General features: G+C 44.9%; 1 protein-coding gene across 1 annotated transcript in view; it reads left to right on the top strand.

Annotated features, from left to right (window-relative positions):
* CHMP7 (charged multivesicular body protein 7) overlaps positions 1–7,736 on the top strand; it is a 29,382-nt gene extending 21,646 nt beyond the window's left edge. The window contains exon 15 of the transcript XR_012093665.1: positions 9–7,736. The gene's annotated coding sequence lies outside the window, so the exon portion shown is untranslated. The remainder of the gene's footprint in view (positions 1–8) is intronic.
* The last annotated feature ends 6,996 nt before the right edge of the window (positions 7,737–14,732 follow it).

The following is a 14,732-nucleotide window of genomic DNA, read 5'->3' on the forward strand; positions in this document are numbered from 1 at the left end:
ATGACCAGGTGCAGTGGCTCACACCTGTAATCCCAGCACTTTGGGAGACCAAGATGGATGGATCACCTGAGCCCAGGAGTTCAAGACCAGCCTGGGCAACATAGTGAGACTCCATCTCTAAAAATGGAAGAAGAAGAAAAAAAACACTCTCAAAAAATAACTCCAAAATTACTTTCTGTAGTGGGCATGTGCCCTGACCCCATGTCAGTGCTTACGGTTGGCAGATCAGTTTTCTTTGGCTGACATTTGTGCAGTTATACAGACTTCTACAGATTGGAAATTACAGGCTGGGTGTGGTGGCTCATGCCTGTAATCCCAGCACTTTGGGAGGCAGAGGTGGGCAGATCACTTGAGGTCAGGAGTTCCAGACAAGGCTGGCCAATGTGGTGAAACCCCATCTCTACTAAAAATACAAAAATTAGCCAGGCATAGTGGCGGGTGCCTGTAGTCCCAGCTACTTGGGAGGATGAGGAACGAGAATCGCTTGAACCCGGGAGGTGGAGGTTGCAGTGAGCCGAGATCGCACCACTGCATACCTGCCTGGGCAATAGAGTGTGATCCCCTCTCAAAAAAAAAAAAAAAGAAAAGAAAATAGAAAAGAAAATTGTCTCCCAGGAGATACTGGGTAGAGCTGTGCCTCAGAATCTCCCTATTTTTAGGGAAACCAAAGTAAGTATTAAGATTGTTTTGTTGTTGTTGTTTTGCTGGTCTGTACCCTGTAGATAACGTTTTGATTGTATTTTGCAGCAGGCCCTTCAACTGTACAGAAAAGAGCCAGCTATTGGCCGCATAGCACTTCCTGAAGGAGCAGGTTCACAAAAGTAGTAAAGCCATCTTTATTCACAGGTGATACAATTGTGTATGTAGTAATCCAAGGAACCTATAGACAAACTGCTTGAATGAAAAATGTATTTTAGCATGGTCACTGGACACAAGCTCAATATTTTAAGCATTTAGTATAGTTCTATATACAAAAATATAAAAATGTAAAAGAAATGATCTATGCTAGTGCCCAATATATTGAATTCTAAGGAAAAAGTTTAATACCCTTTACCATGGCTTCTCTACCTTGGTGCTATTGATATTTTGAGCCTATAATTATTTGTTGTGGGAATCGTACATTTTGGAATGTTCAGAAGCATCCTTGCCTCTATGCACAAGATTCCATTAGCACTGTCCATCCCCTAGCATAACAGCCAAAAATGACTCCAGATACTGCCCTGGGGGATGGGGAGGATGGGAGCAAAATCACCCCTAGTTAAAAACCACTGCCCTACACTGAAAACTGTAAAATATTATAAAGAAAAAAAAAGTTAAAGATGTCCATCCATTCTTCCAAAATTTATACAGTCAATGAAAACCCAGTCAGAATGCCAGCAGATTTTGTGTATGTGTGCACGTGTGTGTATGTGCAAATTAAAAAGCAACTCTAGGCCGGGCGCGGTGGCTCACACACTTGTAACCCCAGCACTTTGGGAGGCTGAGGTGGGCGGATCACTTGAGGTCAGGAGTTCGAGACCAGACTGGTCAACATGGTGAAACCCCGACTCTATTAAAAATACAAAATTAGCTGGGCGTGGTGGCTTGTGCCTGTAATCCCAACTACTCGGGAGGCTGAGGTGGGAGAATGACTTGAACCCAGAGCCAGAGGTTGCAGTGAGCCGAGATTGAAGGAAAGAAAGGAAAGAAAGAAGGAAGGAAGGAAGGAAGGAAGGAAGGAAGGAAGGAAGGAAGGAGGGAAGGAAAGGAGGAAGGAAGGAAGGAAGGAAGGACAGACAAAGGCAATTCTAAAATTATATAGAAAGGCAAAGAACGAAAAATAGCCAAGGCAATCTTGAAGAAGTGAAATAAAGCTGGAGGACTGCTGGGCGTGGTGGCTCACACCTGTAATCCCAGCACTTTAGGGGGCCAAGGTGGAAAAATCAGTTGAGTCCAAGAGTTCAAGACCAGCCTGGGGGAACATAGGGAGATCCTGTTCCTACAGAAAATAATTTTTTAAAAATTTAGCCAGGCGTGATGGTGTGCATTTGTGGTCCCAGCTACTTGGGAGGCTGAGGTGGGAGTATTGCTTGAGCCTAGAAGGTCAAGGCTGCAGCGAGCCATGATTGCACCATTATGCTCCAGCCTGGGCAAAAGAGTGAGAGACTGTCTCAAAAAAAAAAAAAAAAAAAAAAAAGCTGGAGGACACAATTTTCTGTATGTATGCCATACTTCAACTTTTTAAAAGTGAATAACACTAAAAGATATTGAATGAATAACTTCCAAACCACTTGTGGGTATAATAGGGCAATAAGAATAACAGTACAATAGAAGACAGGAAAATTTTGAAACAGAAGTACAGAAACTCTTAACAGAAAGTACTAAATGAGCCAGTAAAAGGTAATAAAAATATGTCAGTAATCACAACAAGTGTAAATGAATTGAACTTGCCAGATAAAAGACAGATGTTGGTCCGAGTGGGGTGGCTCACGCCTGTAATCCCGGCACTTTGGGAGGCAGTGGCGGGTGGATCACCTGAGGTCAGGAGTTTGAGACCAGTCTGGTCAACATAGCGAAACCCTATGTCTACTAAAAATACAAAAAGTAGCTGGGCATGGTGATGCACATCTGTAATCCCAGCTACTCGGGAGGCTAAGGCAGGAGAATCACTTGAACCTGGAGGCGGAGGTTGTGGTGAGCTGAGATCTTGCCACTGCACTCCGGCCTGGGCAACAGAGTGAGACTCCACCTCAAAATAAAATAGAATAGAATAGAATAAATACAGATGATTTTAGGTTTAAAAAAATAATACGATTCAATCCTGAGCTATTTGCAAGGGATATACTTAAGTTCATACAAAGATTTTAAATAAAAGGATCAAAAAAGGGACTGTATCTGAGGTAGGAAGTGGGACTGGACTCTGTAGGTGGGGTTTAGGCACTGGACTAAGTTGAGGATTAGCTAAAACAGGGACGAGGTGGAAGCAGCTTTTCATACAACATGTTCACCAGTGTGCCATGTCAGTTTACCACTGCCATGCTGACACCCAAATTTACCACCTCTTTCCATGGCAACAACCCAATGACCTGGAAGTTACAGCCCTTTTTCTAGAAATGTCTGCATAACCTGCCCCTTGATTTGCATATAATTTAAAATGGGTATAAATGACTGCAGAACTGCGTCACCTGACCTCAAACAATTTGCTCCCCTCAGCCTCTCAAAGTACTGAGATTACAGGCGTGAGCCACTGTGCCCAGCCCAGACATAATTTTTTAAAAGGTGAAAATGTGAACCTAAAACCAGAAGGAAACAGTTTCAACTCATAATTGACAAAGTCCTACAAATCTAAAAGAAATAGAAAACCTCAAAGGGGATAAGGGGCCAGTAAGGTGCATGAACAATCAATTCTCAAGAGGGAAAAAGGCAGTTTTCAGAGTGGGAAGCGGGAAGAGTGGTGAGGAGGGTGCCTTAGTCAGGTCTGGCTGCCTTAATACAATCCGGCAGACTGGGTGCTTAACTGAAATGCACTCTTTCGCAGCCCTGGAGGCTGGCAGTCCAAGGTCAAGGTGCTGGCAGGGTCGATTCCTTCTCAGGCCTCTCATTGGCTTGTGGGTGGCCGCCTTCTCCCTGTGTCTTCACATGGGCTCCCTCCTATGAGAGTCTGTGTGCTAATCTCCTCTTCTTGTAAGGACAACAGTCATATTGGATTAAGGGCCACCCTAATGACCTAAGGTTAACTTCATTACCTCTTTAAAGCCCATATCTCCAAATACAGTCACATTCTGAGGTGCTGGGGGTTAGGACTTCACCATATGATTTTTTTTTTTTTCTTTGAGACAGTCTCGCTCTGTCGCCAGGCTGGAGTGCAGTGGCCGGATCTCAGCTCACTGCAAGTTCCGCCTCCTGGGTTCAAGCGATTCTCCTGCCTCAGCCTCCTGAGTATCTGGGACTACAGGCGCCCACCACCACGCCTGGCTAATTTTTGTATTTTTAGTAGAGAAGGGGTTTCACTGTGTTGGCCAGGATGGTCTCGATCTCTTGATCTCCTGATCCGCCTGCCACTGCCTCTCAAAGTGCTGGGATTACAGGCGTTGAGTTACCACGCCCAGCCACACCATACGATTTTTTGGGGCGTGGGGAGACATCAGCCCATAAAAGAAAGTTTGCCTAAGTAGAGAGCAATAGGAGTAGGGTGTCAGCAGCGGCCAGTTCCCAGGTATACACTGGAGCCAGAACCCACAGGTTCCCGAAGGCTTAAGGTAGGGTGGGAAGGGAGAAATAAAGGGTGATTAATACACTGTGGGCTTGAAAGAGTGGGTGGGCGCTGGTGCCATATATTGAGATGGTGAGAACTTGAGGAGGAATAAACTTGAAGGTCAGGCTAGGATGGAACCCGAGGCATTCCAGCTTTTAGAGGTTGAGTAGGAGAGGAGGAGCCAGAAAAGAAAACCAAAAGGGGCTGGGGAGGAAAAAGGAAACCCGAACCTATAAGGTAATGGAAACTGAGAATGGCCATCATTGAGTTGTGCTGAGAACCAGGCAGTGGGAGCCCTCTGTTCCAGGGGCAGGCACAGAGGGAGGCATTGTCTGCAGATGAGAGAAAAACAAGAAGAGAACCCAGTCTGTTTTTCACTATCACCGTGTGCTGACAGTTCTAAACAATGTGGGTGATTTAGTGGTCTAAGTTCCAAATAACTATTGCGGTTATCTGAGCTTCAGTGGGTACATTCCTATCACCTGGGCTTTACTAACCCTTGTACTTGGAAGTTCATTCAGAGAACTCACAGTGATACCGGCGGCTGCCTCACATACTCAGTTTGCCAGTAGGTTCTTAATGGTTTGGAATCACTAGAGCTCATTTGTGGTTGCAGCTTGTCTTCAACCCTTATGATAATATGTATTCCTGGGTTTAAATAGTAGCTTCAAAATAAGCCAGGACAGTGTGGTAATTGTAAAGACCAAGGACACAGAGCATGAGTTACTGTAATTATGTCATTGTCTATGGCCGCTTGGAGTTTTGCTTGTGTTTAACATTTAAAACAGTGGGCTGGGCGTGTGGCTCATGCCTGTAATCCCAGCACTTTGGGATGCTGTGGTGGGTGGATTACTTGAGTCCAGGAGTTCAAAACTGACATAAGCAACATAGGAAGACCCCATCGCTACAAAAATTAAAAAATTAACCAGGCATGGTGGCACACGCCTGTGGTCCCAGCTACTCAGGAGGCTGAGGTGGGAGGATCATTTGGGCCTGGGAGGTTGAGGCTGCAGTGAGCCATGATTGTGCCAATGCACTTCAGCCTGGGCAACAGAGCAAGACCCTATCTATCTCAAATAAATAAATAAATAAATAAATAAATAATAAAACTGTGGAAAAGAACAAACCACGTGGTATACTTTTATTTGGTAAGTGAAAATTTTAGTTCATGCATGAAATATTTTACCAAATTTGAATATCTTTAAATGGAAATTTATTCATTTCAAAGTGTTCATTGTTGTTCAGATAAAGAACAAATCAAGACAGTGCTGATTATTACGTATTACTATGTAATTATTGCCAAAAATAACTCTGTTGTTTGGAGGAGGAAGATGTTTAAAAATGATTAGTTCGCCTGGTATCAAATATGCTAGTTATGCCACCAAAATAGTCAATATTTTATCTTCAACTATAAATACATAAGGGCAAAGCTTACTATCTCCTGGAGGAGTATTTATCCTTTTATTTATTTGTTTATTTATTTTGAGACAGGTTTCACTCTGTTGCCCAGGCTGGAGTGCAGTGGTGCAATCATGGCTCACTGCAGCCTTGATCTCCTGGACCCAAGTGATCCTCCCACCTCAACCTCCTGAGTAGCTGGGACCACAAGCGTGTGCCACCTCACCTGGCTAATCTTTGGTATTTTTTGTAGAGATAGGTTCTTGCTCTGTTGCCGAGGCTTTTCTCAAATTCCTGAGTTCAAGAGATCCACCCGCCTCAGCCTCCCAAAGTGCTGAGATTACAGGTGTGTGCTACTGCACCTGGCCTTATCCTTTTAATTGCAGAAGTTGGTGAGGAAAATAATTCAGAGGTAATTCTGGCCAACACAGAGAAATTCTGGGTGAGTTGAGGAAAACATCGAATGAACTGTGTTGGCATTCATATTAAATTAGCTGATGGCCCCATCTGTATTTTCACAGAAATGACTCATGTGTGGTGTTTTAGTTTACTGAGTTTCCTTGAATATTTTCTCTTTTTCCAAAGCCATAAAAACTAGTGATTTCCTAATATTTCCCTCTCGAGGCCATAAAGGGGCTTTTTAGGAAGTTGAAGGGAGGGAATTGGAAAGTTAGACTCCAAGCCCCTCAGCCCAGCTTCCACCAGAACAGACCCCATTTAAACATTAAAGTCCAGGTGTTATGGGCTAAATCGTGACCCCTCTATATTCACACATTGCAGCCCTAACCACCCCCTAGTCCTCCTCCACTCTGAAATGTGACTGCATTTGGAGATCAGGTCTTTAAAATGGTGATTAGGTTAAAATAAGGTTGTTAGGGTGGGCCCTAATTCAATAAGACTGGCGTCCATATAAGAAGAGGAAATTTGGAGGTCAGGCATGGTGGCTCATGCCTGTAATCCCAGCACTTTGGGAGGCCAAGGCAAGTGGATCACGAGGTCAGGAGATCGAGACCATCCTGGCTAACATGGTGAAAACCCATCTCTACTAAAAAAAAAAAAAAAAAGAAAAAAAAAATTAGCCAGGCGTGGTGGCGGGCACCTGTAGTCCTAGCTACTCGGGAGGCTGAGGCAGGAGAATCGCTTGAACCCAAGAGGTGGAGGTTGCAGTGAGCCGAGATCATGCCACTGCACTCCAGCCTGGCTGACAGCGAGACTCTGTCTCAAAAAATAATAATAATAATTTGCTGGACATGGTGCATGCCTATAATCCCAGCTACTCAGGAGGCTGAGGCACGAGAATTGCTTGAGCCCAGGAGGCGGAAGTTGCAGTGAGCTGAGACTGCGCCATTGCACTTTGGCCTGGGAGACAGAGCAAGACTCTGTCTCAAAAAAAAAAAAAAAAAAAGAAGAAGAAGAAGAGGAAAATTGGACATCAGGGGTGCACGGTGCACAGAAGGACCACCACGTGAAAAGGCAGCAAGTGGTCAGCCATCTGCCAGCCAAGGAGAGAGGCCTCAGAGGAAACCCAACCCTGCTGACATCTTGATCATGGACTTCCAGTCTCTAGAACAGTGCGAAAATATATTTCTGTTGTTTAAGCCATCCAGCCTGTGCTACTTTGGTATGGCAGCCCTGGCAAGCTAATTCACCAGGGTAGTATTTGAGCAGAGGGTTCCACAGCTAATAATTGTTGGAAATCACTGGAATGGAGCACGAGCTTTGGGATGTTCACCTCGGTTGGAAGCACAGTATTGCTGTTTAGTAGCATGTTAATATTGGCCCATTTACTGAACGCTGGGACCCAATTTTTATGTCTGTAAACTGGGGTAATAACACCTACTTTGAGGGATTTCCATGGGGATTGTATGGGGTAATGGATGTAAAGTGCCAGGTGCACAGTAGAAGCCCAATTAGTGAGGATACTGACCCCAGTCCTCCCCAGGACCTGGGCTGGGTGGACACTGCTCTAGTGACTTTAGTGATGCCATGTCCTGCCCAATGGAACTACGCTGGGGAGGGCTGGAAATCAGTGCACTTTGCAATTAAGGGAGAGTCATTTTAAAAAATGTTTGCTTAGTTAATAAATTTTCAAAATTTTGCCAAATTTGCAAGTAGTGCCACTTTGAATGATTTAGGAAGAATAAAAAATAGGTATATCCTATAGCTTATGAAAATTGCATGCATATATATATATGCAATATATATATATATTTTGAGACGGAGTCTCACTCTGTCGCCCAGGCTGGATTGCAGTGGTGCGATCTCAGCTCACTGCAAGCTCTGCCTCCTGGGTTCATGCCATTCTCCTGCCTCAGCCTCCCGAGTAGCTGGGACTACAGGTGCCTGCTACCACGCCCGGCTAATTTTTTGTATTTTTAGTAGACATGGGGTTTCACCGTGTTAGCCAGGATGGTCTCAATCTCCTGACCTCATGATCTGCCTGACTTGGCCCTCCTTAAGTGCTGGGATTACAGGTGTGAGCCACCGCACCTGGCCTCGCATGCCTATATTATACATGTACTACAGAGATATACATTTGGATACATACATTACAGATAATTTTATGTGAAAAGAGCAGGAGTCTAAAGAGGAAACAACTGATAATCGTAGCACTCAGAGACAACCACTGCCTACATTTCAGTATATTTTCCTTCACTGTCCTTTCAATTGCCTTTTTTTTTTTTTTTTTCTTGAAAAGGAGTCTGGCTCTGTCACCCAGGCTGGAGTGCAGTGGCTCAAGCTCAGCTCACTGCAGCCTCTGCCTCCCAGGTTCGAGCAATTCTCCTGCCTCAGCCTCTGAGTAGCTGGGATTACAGATGCCTACCATAACGCCTGGTTAATTTTTGTATTCTTAGTAAACACGGGGTTTCACCATGTTGGCCAGGCTGGTCTTGAACTCCTGGCCTCAAGTTATCCGCCTGCCTCTGACTCCCAAAGTTCTGGGATTACAGGTGTGAGATGCTGCGCCCAGCCTCCGTTGCCTTTTGTTTAGTAAGTGAGATCAATTTTGTGTCTTTTTTTTTCCATAACCTTTGAACTTTTAAACATAGGTACTTCCTATGCTGTTACAAAGGCTTAATATTCATTTTTAGTATCTGTTTTTCCTCCATCCCCTTGGACCTCAGTGGGGCCACAGACAGGCTCTGATGTGAGGTTGGCTTTTGAGCTAGGGAAAATAAGTCTGGATTTTTTTTTCAAATTATTTTATTTTATTTTATTTTACTTTTTGAGACTGAGTCTCACTCTGTCACCCAGGCTGGAGGGCAGTGGCGTGATCTCGGCTCACTGCAACCTCCGCCTCCTGGGTTCAAGTGATTCTCTTGCCTCAACTTCCCAAGTAGCTGGGATTACAGGCACCCACCAACATGCCCGGTTAATTTGTATTTTTAGTAGAGACAGGGTTTCACTGCATTGGCCAGGCTACTCTAGAACTCCTGACCTCAGGTAATCTCCCTGCCTCGGCCACCCAAAATATTGGGATTACAGGCATGAGCCGCCATGCCAGGCCATAAATCTGCATTGGGAGGTAGTGTCCAAATTTCTGCAAAGTCATTTCATTGTAAGGAGACCTTCACAGGAGACCCCTTCACCCCATCTGGGTTCCCATGACTCTGGCCCTTTAAGAAGAGGCTAGAACTCTGGAGAGGTTGAGGTCTCCTTGGAACTGAGGGACAACAAAAGTGTCAGAGATTTGGGGAGTGTGGTGGGGACTCTCCTGGCTGGGGTGCACACACAGAGGCTGATCAGGTAGAGCAGGAACCGGGAAGATGACTCATTCCCCTCTCCCACCAGCCCCTGCACCTCCGCACCCTCCCCTCTCTCCCACTTTCCCTCTCTAGTTCTGGCTCCTTCTCCACCATCTCTGCCTTTCTCTGCCCTTTAATCACTCCCACTGCCTTGGCTCCAGAATGGTCTTCACTTCTGAAAACAGCTCTAGCTTATAAGAGTTTCTTAGTTGATTTTTGGCCGGGCGCGGTGGCTCAAGCCTATAATCCCAGCACTTTGGGAGGCCAAGACGGGCGGATCACGAGGTCAGGAGATCAAGACCATCCTGGCTAACACGGTGAAACCCTGTCTCTACTAAAAAAAATACAAAAAATTAGCCAGGCGAGGTGGCGGGCGCCTGTAGTCCCAGCTACTTGGGAGGCTGAGGCGGGAGAATGGCGTAAACCCGGGAGGCGGAGCTTGCAGTGAGCTGAGATCCGGCCATTGCACTCCAGCCTGGGCGAAAGAGTGAGACTCCGTCTCAAAAAAAAAAAAAAAAGAGTTTCTTAGTTGATTTTCTTGGATTTTTTTAGGTTAAAAAAGAAAAAATCAAAGGTCAGGTGCAGTGTCTCATGCCTGTAATCCCGGCACTTTGGGAGGCTGAGGCAGGAGGATGGCTTGAGCCAGGAGTTCAAGACCAGCCTGGCCAACATAGCATGACCCCCGTCTCTACAAAAAATACAAAAATTAGTCGGGTGTGCTGGCATGCGTCTGTAGTTCCAGGTACCAGAGGCAGGAGGATGGCTTGAGCCCAGGAGTCCAGGTTACAGTGAGCTATGATCATGTCACTACACTCCAGGCTGGGTGACAGAGGGAGACTTTGTCTCAAAACAAACAAACGAACACAAAAACCCACCAAAAACACAAATATTCTGCAAACAGTGAGAAGTGGATCTCCTCAAATGTCTGAACTTTCCAGTTTTTATGTCAATTTGCTTTTGTTAGTACCGCTTTAAAGAAAGGTAAATACTAGAGGCACGGGTACAAAGCCTTGTCTTGTCCTGAAGTGAATGTGGTTCCTCTGTGATTCTCTATTTAGCCCTGTGTGGTGTTTTGATCTCTCTGTTTGGATCCTTAAATGAATTTGCATCCAGTTGTTCTAAGTGTGAGTTGGGTAAAGAACATATAACAATGTTTCACTTTTTGAACCTTTTTTTTTTTTTTTTTTTGAGACAGAGTCTCTCTCTCCAGGGTGGTGTGTGCAGTGGCGCAATCTTGGTTCACTACAAACTCTGTCTCTTGGGTTCAAGTGATTCTCATGCCTCAATCTCCCCAGTAGCTGGGATTACAGAAGTACGCCACCACACCCGGGGTTTTGCCATGTTGGCCAGGTTAGTCTCAAACTCCTGATCTCAAGTGATCCGCCCACCTTGGCCTCCCAAAATGCTGGGATTACAAGCACGAGCTACCACACCCAGCCTATTTTTAATCCATTTTAATGTTTGTAATATAATTGAATTATCCCACCTCTGGTTTGCTTGAGACACTTTGGTGTTACTTCTATCACTGATTGTTTTTTTTTTTTCTGGCTTCCTCACCCTCCCCAGTTATATTTTTCTATATGGGCAGTGTTTCTTTCTTAACCAGCTTCCCTAACTTCTGGCAATTATTTGGAAAACATAGCATTTACTGACTTTGCCACAGTTATATGCCTCTGCTCCTACCCCCGACACTTTGGAATGTACTCCGGGGTTCCTGTCCCAATTTATGGCAATAAAGAAATTGCTTTTGTTATTACATTCTATAGCCCTCCTTTCAAGATTTATAACATTTGTATACCATTTTGTTGCTCTGATTATTTACGTTAATTGAATGTTTTTTTATTTTTTTCTTCTTTTTTTTTTTTTTTTTTTGAGACGGAGTCTCGCTCTGTTGCCCAGGCTGGAGTGCACTGGCCAGATCTCAGCTCACTGCAAGCTCTGCCTCCCGGGTTTACGCCATTCTCCTGCCTCAGCCTCCTGAGTAGCTGGGACTACAGGCACCGGCCACCACACCTGGCTAGTTTTTTGTATTTTTTAGTAGAGACGGGGTTTCACCATGTTAGCCAGGATGGTCTCCATCTCCTGACCTCGTGATCCGCTCGTCTCGGCCTCCCAAAGTGCAGGGATTACAGGTGTGAGCCACCACGCCCGGCCAATTGAATGTTTTAAGTAAATGACTTAGCACAGGGCATCTTCTCCCAGGACATCCCAGCTTGTGAGTCATTTATCTGAATTCGTCTCTTGGTTGTCGGGACCATGTCTTCCAGTGGCTTTTCAGGAAGGACGGTGAATGTCAAAGTATAACTCAGAAATATTTCGTTAGCTGGGTAACTAATTCACAAGCACACCAAGGAGACAGCCATTAGATTTTTACCAAGGGACAAAGACCTAAACGAACAAACAAACAAACAAACCAATGGGAGGACTGGTAAAGAAGAAAAAGGTGCCAGCCTAGACAGGGTGATTTTTCTAATGATTAGCTGGAGGTTATCAAAGAGGCTAGTCTGGGTGATCTTTGCTGGAAGAGATTGAAGAGGTCACTAGAGAAAAAAAAAAAGTCAGTTATCTGTGGATTTTGCAAGACGTCTTTTGAGTTAAGCCATGCGGTACACGTGGCAGGCTGTCCCCACACAGTGTCTGCCAGTATGGCCTGGCATCTCCACCTGACAGGCCAGCATCACTCCATTTCTCTTGGCAGAATGTGACTGCAGGTTTGAGAGTATCTTTCTGTTGCCATCACAGTTTACAGAATTTTCCAGTCTTAACATTTTCCACTTAAAATTCTACAGATACTGTTCCGTTGTTTTCCAGCAGATGAATTGCTAGGAAAATCTGTCAGCCACTTAATTTTTTTCTTTTGAATTTTGCCTAAATCAAAATTCATGTTTTTAATCCTCAGAGAAAATATTTTTACCGTAATCTGGATCAACCTTTTATTTATATGTTTATTTTCTAGAACACCATTTTAATCTGTAGATTCACATTTTCTTTTGTTTTAATAAAATATTGTTGCATTTACATTGTGTGTGTGGGTGTCTGTGTGAGAGACAGGGTCTCACTCTGTCACCTAGGCTGGAGTACAGTGGCACAACCACAGCTCACTGCAGCCTCAACCTCCCGGGCAAAAATGATCCTCCCACCTCAGCCTCCAAAGTAGCTGGGACTACTGGCATGCGCTACCATGCCTGGCGAATTATTATTATTATTATTATTTTTCTTTTCTTTTTTTTTTTTTTTTTTTTTTTTTTTGAGACAGAGTCTCGCTCTGTCGCCCAGGCTGGAGTGCAGTGGCCGGATCTCAGCTCACTGCAAGCTCCGCCTCCCGGGTTCATGCCATTCTCCTGCCTCAGCCTCCTGAGTAGCTGGGACTACAGGCGCCCACCACCTCGCCCGGCTAGTTTTTTTTTTGTAGTTTTAGTAGAGATGGGGTTTCACCGTGTTAGCCAGGATGGTCTCGATCTTCTGACCTCGTGATCCGCCCGCCTCGGCCTCCCAAAGTGCTGGGTTTTTTTCTTTTTTTGAGACGGAGTCTCGCTCTGTCGCCCAGGCTCGAGTGCAGTGGCGTGATGATCTCGGCTCACTGCAAGCTCTGCCTCCTGGGTTCACGCCATTCTCCTGCCTCAGCCTCCTGAGTAGCTGCAACTACAGGCGCCCACCACCACGCCCTGCTAATTTTTTTGTATTTTTAGTAGAGACAGGGTTTCACCGTGTTAGCCAGGATCATCTCGATCTCCTGACCTTGTGATTCGCCATTTGCAACCCCCATGTGCCCTGGATTCAATCCTTTCATAATCTTTCAATTATACTTCCAGTTTTGGGTGAAATTCTATAGCTCACACCCAGCCTGCTTCTCCCACTGATAGGGTACATCTAATTTATTTAACCCCTGACTTTGGTACCTGGCTATTGGCCACAGGATTAAGACAATCCTAGGCTGGGCGCGGTGGCTCATGCCTGTAATCCCAGCCCTTTGGGAGGCCGAGGTGGGCAGATCACCTGAGGCCAGAAGTTCGAGACCAGCCTGGCCAACATAACGAAACCCCGTCTCTACTAAAAATACAAAATTTAGCCAGGTATGGTTGCGCACGCCTGTAGTCCCAGCTACTCGGGAGGCTGAGGCAGGAGAATTGCTTGAACCCAGGAGGGTGCAGTGAGCTGAGACTGTGCCACTGCACTCCAGCCTGGGTAACAGAGTGAGACTGCCTCAAAAAAAAAAAAAAAAAAAAAAAAAAAGACAATTTTAATGACATGCTAAAGTTGGAGAGTCTTCACCTTGTGGTGTTGAAAAGCAGGGGGTTGACAGGCTAGATCTGGGTTTCAGTTCCAACTCTCTGGGTCTCCTTCGGCTAAACCTCGGTTTATCCCCATACCATATGGGTAACAATTTTCATCTGAGAGGGCTGCTACAAAGTTTAAAGTGCAATCTGTATGGCAAGCTTTATGTCAATAAGTAGCAACTATCTTGATTTTTGTAAGCCTTTACTGCATATCACCGATTTGTTTTCAGCATTGTTGACTCTAGCTTTGCTGGTTTGATGATGAACATGATTGCCTCTTTCACGTCTTTCCATAGCTCTGACAGTTCCCTTTCATCTCAATTCATAGCTTACCCATTGAACATGGAAATCAGGCTTTGACCTCCTTGAGAGTGTGAAGCAGTTATTAACTGGAAATTTCTTGTTTTCTCAAGAGAGTCTTCCAAAATATTCTTATCCTGTATCTGTTCTTTGCTCTGGTTTCTTCCTCTTTTCTTTTCTTTTCTTTTTTTTCTTTCTTTCTCTTTCTTTCTTTCTTTCTTTCTTTCTTTCTTTCTTTCTTTCTTTCTTTCTTTCTTTCTTTCTTTCTTTCTTTCTTTCTTTCTTTCTTTCTTTCTCTTTCTTTTCAAATTCTGCCCATCGTTTGTGCTGCTTTTGTTGCATTTATTCACATTTGAATGGGGACCATTCTACCTTACCTGCTGTTTGCCCCCAAAGGTGTGGGTAGCTGTGCTTTGACTCCCTTCCCTGTTTATCTAGGAATCTCTAGATAACCTCCGCCCATGATGGAGACCTGGACACTGATACCTTTTTTCCTGTTTAACCTCTGAGTTGCCTAAAGAGGGTTTGGTAGAAACTAGAAACTAGATTCCTGGACAGCCTTCCCCGGGAGCTTGTTCCTACTGAGTCTCTCTCTGAATTTGTTGAACACCTTAATAGCATGACCCAGCTCTAAAGAGGTGGGGACATAGCTTGCTTCCTGGGTTTTGGGTTTGTTCCTCCATTTTGGGGAGGTACAGCCACTTTGTCGAAAAAGCTGGGCCTCTGTTCTCAGAGAAAACATGTGGTGCTAAGTGGACTTGCCTCTCAGACTCACAC

This window comes from Chlorocebus sabaeus, chromosome 8, assembly GCF_047675955.1.
Source record: "Chlorocebus sabaeus isolate Y175 chromosome 8, mChlSab1.0.hap1, whole genome shotgun sequence".
Lineage (NCBI taxonomy): Eukaryota > Metazoa > Chordata > Mammalia > Primates > Cercopithecidae > Chlorocebus > Chlorocebus sabaeus.